The 5,767-nt window shown below is 37.7% G+C and overlaps 1 pseudogene; it reads right to left on the bottom strand.

Annotated features, from left to right (window-relative positions):
* Positions 1-2,825: 2,825 nt before the first annotated feature.
* LOC109677739 (cytosol aminopeptidase pseudogene) lies at positions 2,826-4,769 on the bottom strand (annotated as a pseudogene).
* Between the last annotated feature and the right edge of the window lie 998 nt (positions 4,770-5,767).

The following is a 5,767-nucleotide window of genomic DNA, read 5'->3' as shown; positions in this document are numbered from 1 at the left end:
CTTCCTCGTATTGAACCAGAAGCTAAGCATATTTTCTATCACTGAACTACATGCTCAGATCCTAAGAATCTTAAGTATTATTTTATTAGCATAAATTTTGAAAAGTAAAATAATTTTAGAGTGGAAAGTAAATAGATATGTCATGCAAATGCAAGCCAAAATGGAGCTAACTATACTTTTTTCAGACAAGAGAACTTAAGCTCAATTACCAAAAGACAATTACAATATTTCATTATACAATGGTGAAAGATCATTTCATCAAGACAATATAACAAAGCCAGGCATGGTGCCATGTGCCTGTACTGCCAACTCTCAAGAGAAGGAGATGGGAGGATCACTAATTTGAGGTTCATTATGGAATACAGAGTATGAACCTATATAAAACAAAAGACAATATAATAATTTCTAGTACATGCACACCCACATTGAAGAACCTAAATATATGAAGCAAGTATTAATACATCTGAATGGAGAGACAGATGTACATTCAGTTCTGTAAATACATCACTTTCAACAATGGACAGATCATTCGGACAGCACATCAGTGAAGAAGACTTAAACTACACTTCAGAACAAGTGGAACAGATACAGAACATTCCATCCAAAAGTAGGGGAATAAACCTTGAACTCAAGTGAACATGAACATTCCTCTGGATGGATATTGTGTTAATGCACAAGGCATGTCTTAGTAAATTTAAGAAGACTGAAATCATAGCAAGAATATTTTTTAACTACAATAGTACAAAACTAGAACTCAACCATAAGTGAAAAAACTGATAAAAAGTCACAAATATGTGGAATTAAAACACCAATCCCCTGAGCAAACAATGGGTCAAAATATAAATCCAAAGGGAAATGAAAAACTATCTTGGAATTCAGCAAAATTAGAACTAAGAGGGAAGTTTATATCACTAAAAACCTACATTCAAAATGAAAGCTATCTTTAACAAACAACCTAACTAAAAGTAGGAAAAGAACCAGAAACAAAACCCAAAGTTTGATTGTTTCAAAATTTGGTTTTGTCAATGGAAGTTGTATTTCATTCATCCATAAATTTGCACAGGGATTTCTGTTTCCATCAGTGATGGAACATCAGGAACCATTCTACATTGAACTACTTAAGTACTGGACAAAAATACATGAAATAGTATTCAGAAACCAGAAAACACAACTCATAATAATGAAGGAAAACAAAGAAGGGCCCTAGTGATGATTTCAACTTAATGACTGGCCACAATTTCACAAAGAGGAATGCAAAGAAGTCCTAAAGGTCACCTTGAGTCCATGAGACAAAACTCAGTGTTTGAGGAAGACTGAGCAGCAGAGGCTTTCATTACTCCTGAAGATATAGTTTCCTTTCTACCACAGTTGGCCTGAACGCTCTTGGATCAGAAGGTTCTGTAGAATTTGGATATGCTGTAGAATATTCAGCTATGCTTTGTTGAAACATGGCAACTTTGGAGTTTAAAGCTAAAGTTGAAATGGGGCTTAATTATAAGAAATCTTTTCCAACCAAGTTTTATTTTCCACTTATAATCCATAATTCCATCAGATATATTACATTATTTTTAAAATTCATTCTTACTACCGTAGGCCCTAAATGAACAATTTCTCCTTTTTGTTGGCATTAATCAGAAAAATGTCAAATAAGTTTTAGCCACTCTTTATGTTCATGAATTGATAAGTATTCAGCTTCAGTGAGAACCTCAGTATATTTGAGATGATCTATAATTCTTAGTATCAAAATATACAAATTATCTTTTACACTTATCACTTGGCCACCATGAGGAACTGCAGTCATTTCAGGAGCATGTTATAATCACAATTCAAAGTCTCTCTTCCAAGTGCTAGAATGGCACTGCTCAAAAATGAGTCACTTTTTGTTTCATGCAGCCTTAAATATAGATTTTAATATGTGCTTCATAGCTAGCTGAACTCCATGACTCTTCACTTCTGGGAATCTGTGTTGTTACCAGAACAACTGCTACTTTAAATTATAATTTTTTATGCACTAAATAGAGGCTGTCAACACAATAATGTAAAATGAATGGATATGTACATAGTTTAGTTGGAGAAACATCTGTAATTTCTGCAATTGAGTGAGTTTTTATGCACTCTAAAATAATTTAAAGTATTTTACCATTATAAATTTCAAATTATAATTATATAACTTAGTTAATTTGCATGGGTTTTCTTTTGATTTTATTAGTGTATATCAATTGCCCAAAGGGGTGTCATTGTTATACTTTCATACATGCATAGAATGTACTTTGATCAAATTCATCCCCTATGACTCTTTCTTATTTTCCTCCCCCTTTTCTAAACAATTTTCTGTAGTTCTTATTTTTAATAAATCACTGAAGAAAAAGAAAAATCAACAGCTTCCAACTCTGAATTCTTCTTATCAGGCACTTTAATTTTAGTATCTTAAAGAATGAAAGTAATGATTATTATTTTTTTTGCAGTACTGGGGATCAAACCCAGGGACTTGTGTATGCTAGCAAGTGCTGAACATTGAGCTACATCCTCAGACCTTGTTTCTTCTCTTATATTTATTTCTACTAGTTGATGAAATTATCAACTTTCTTTTCTTTCACTCAGCAAGTTTTGCTAACTATATCAAGTAAATATTTCTCAAGCCTGTTGATTTTCTTTTACAAGTGTTCTACTGTTACTATTTACCACACACTTGAAATGAAATAAAAACTTCTTTTTCTTATTCCTAGTCCCCAGATCTAACTTCTACAAGGTGGTTGAAATTATTTTTTTTTTTGCACAAGAAGATGGATTTATTTTTTCTGACAACTGCATAGTAGCTTCTATTTTGTCCATTTTCCTAGCACCAAAAACTTGAAGTACAATTTTTTAAGTAACATAACATTCTGAAGTGACCAGAAGTTTTTTAAAAAATTGCACATATAGATCTTAAAACTCTTTCCAAGCAAGATACTATCTTTACCTTTATAAATCTTTGCATAAAATAAAAAAAAATCAAGGCAGCCAAATTTTCATTTTGTTCTACATTTTTAAATATTTCCCTTGTTATCTTTAAAAGGTTTTCATCCATTCAAAAATATCCTGAAGCCCAACTGTGTAGTTTAAGACAGAAGAGGATTTTTAGGAGCATCTGAAATCACTTTTCCTTTTTGGTGGTACTGGGGTTTGAACTCAGGGCCTCACATTTGCTAAGCAGGCACCTCACTACTTGAGCCATGCCACTGCCCCAAAGTACCTGAACTAAGCACTGTCCTGACTGAAGCGACATAAGGACTCAATCAGAGTCCTTGTGGGCCTCCCAGTCATGCCTTTCTGCAGGTATGGAACCTCATCTTTATTGGTCATCACACCTGCTATGTCTGAATGTGCCCACTTAGGATGAGTCACGAATTCCTTGAGGAATGCTGCAGCTGTACACGCTCCTGCAGATCTGTATTTTCCAATGTTATTAACATCGGCAAGTTGGCAATCTTTAACCTGTCTTGTATAATGCTCAAAGAGAGGCATCCTCCAGACACGATCCCCTGTTTCAATGCTGGCCTCAAAGAGTTTGTTCCACAGCCAGGATGAATTAGTAAAGACCCCAGTGGCACCTGACCCTAGAGCTATGTCCATGGCACCTGTTAGAGTGGCAGCATTGATGATGGCCTTGGGATTAAGGGTGTGTGCATAACAGAGCACGTCAGCCAGGATGAGCTGCCCCTCTGTGTCAGTGTTATCAACCTGGATGGTCTTCCCGTTCCTGGCTCTAACAACATCCCCAGGCTTGTTGGCCTTGCCACTGGGCATATTTTCACAAAGAGGGGCCAAACCTACAATATTAATGGGCAAACTGAACATGGCAGCAGACATGATGGCTGAGCATATGGTTGCAGCTCCTCCCATGTCAGCCCTCATGAGGTCCATATTTGCAGAGGGCTTGATGGAGATACCACCACTGCCAAAGGTAATTCCCTTTCCGACCAGGACAAGGGGTGCTTCACTTGCACGGGAGCTGCCTGTATAGTGGATTTCCAAGAAGACCGGAGGCTCATCAGACCCTTTGGCCACGCTTAGAAATGAACCCATTTCCTGCTGCTCAATCCAAGACTTGGGTCTGATATGAACCTCTGTTTTACTACTCGCACTTTTGAGTTTCTTCTCAATAATTTCAGCAAATCTGGTTGGCATCATCTCATTGGCTGGTGTCTCCATCAAGTGGTGAGCCAAGTTCTGCCCAGAAGCAAAGAGGACTTCTCTCTGCCAGGCTTCCTGATCCCCACTTCCGTAGAGCTTCGCAGATACAGCCATCTTCTTTTTCTGCTTTAGGTCATCATATTCATAGAGCCCAAGCATAGCTCCTTCTGCGGCAGCCTGAGGATCTCCACAGGGATCCATCTCCACAGATGACAGCTCCAGGTCCTGAACCTGCCTGCACCCAGCTGCAATAGCAGTTCTGATGTTTTCTTTGTCTTCGTGCCAGTTCTCCTGGTCATTGACTCCAGCTGTCCTTTTGTCAAGGCCAAAAACCACCACACTGGGGAAGTCCTGATGTAGACCATAAAAGGTTCAGGTTTTGCCTGCCTTCAGAGGTGGTCCAGATATGTTCAAAATTTCTCTAAGCTTTCCAGCCACTGACTTATCAAAATCCTCTCCTGCACTTGTAAACTGTGGCATGCCATCTTCTTTGTCTCTGGAAAAGATTCCTAAAACAAGACCGTTCATCATGGCTGCAGCTGCGAGACCCTGGCCCCAGAGACACCTCACTCCTAGATGTCTGACAGCGACTCCTGAAATTATTTTTCTAAAATTAAATATAACCATGTCATTTTGCTACAAAACACATTCTGCATTTCCCTATTACATGTGAGAAAAAGGCCCAGTGCTTTAACACAGCACCCATTCCTATAAACAAGTTTATCCCTATGGATCATGTCATGTTCTAATACCAATCCAGTTGTAATTATCTATTCACCCTGTTTCTTTGTGGTATTATCTTCTTCTAAAATGACAAATATTTTCCTCCTTCAAATGACTAAGTCCTAATCATGCTTTATGGCTTCCCAAAATCTCCCTAACTTCCTCATGCAGAATAAATTTGTCCATTTTATAAGCTCACTGCTAATTACACATACCTTCATTATGTGATACACTGTATTAGAATGATTCATAATGTGTTTGTAAACTGTGAATTTCATATGCACAACAACAAAATTGTACAGTGTTCATTTTGGTGTTCCCAGAATCTAGAATATAATAAAACTTGTATTGAAATATCACTCACTACTGAATATTTTCCAAGTTTACCATTACATAATTATATAACCAAAAAAAAATTAAACTATAAGTCTCAAGTGTTAGTATAGTTATAAAATCCTCTAAAGGTCAAACAGCTATACATTATCACCTTCAATTTATTGCTCTACAGGTACATAACTTTCCAGTGCTATTGGTCTTCTTCTTTATCCCTGTTAAAGAATCAATAACAAAAAGTTTTAGTATATCAAAAAATAAGAGTTTAAATTCCTCACCATGACACCCCAGGGCTTTCCCAAGGTCCTTGAGGAAGCAGTGTGGTGCCCATGTGGGGGCCTTAGAAGGCAAGAGCTCTAGGCGCTTTGCTGAGGGCACCAGAGCCATGCACTATGGCATCAATCCAGAACAGATCCAGGTCAAGGTCCAGTCCTACTACCTTGCGTGCTTGCTGGGCTTCCAGCACCACGTGTTGCTGCAGGCACTGCCCTGGATAGAGGTTCCAGGTGAGCAGAGGGCACAGGTACAAGAGGAACTG

The sequence above is a fragment of the Castor canadensis genome, chromosome 15 (assembly GCF_047511655.1).
Source record: "Castor canadensis chromosome 15, mCasCan1.hap1v2, whole genome shotgun sequence".
NCBI classification, from domain to species: domain Eukaryota; kingdom Metazoa; phylum Chordata; class Mammalia; order Rodentia; family Castoridae; genus Castor; species Castor canadensis.
Note: the sequence above shows the minus strand (reverse complement) of the source record. Positions and strands in the feature narration are given on the sequence as shown.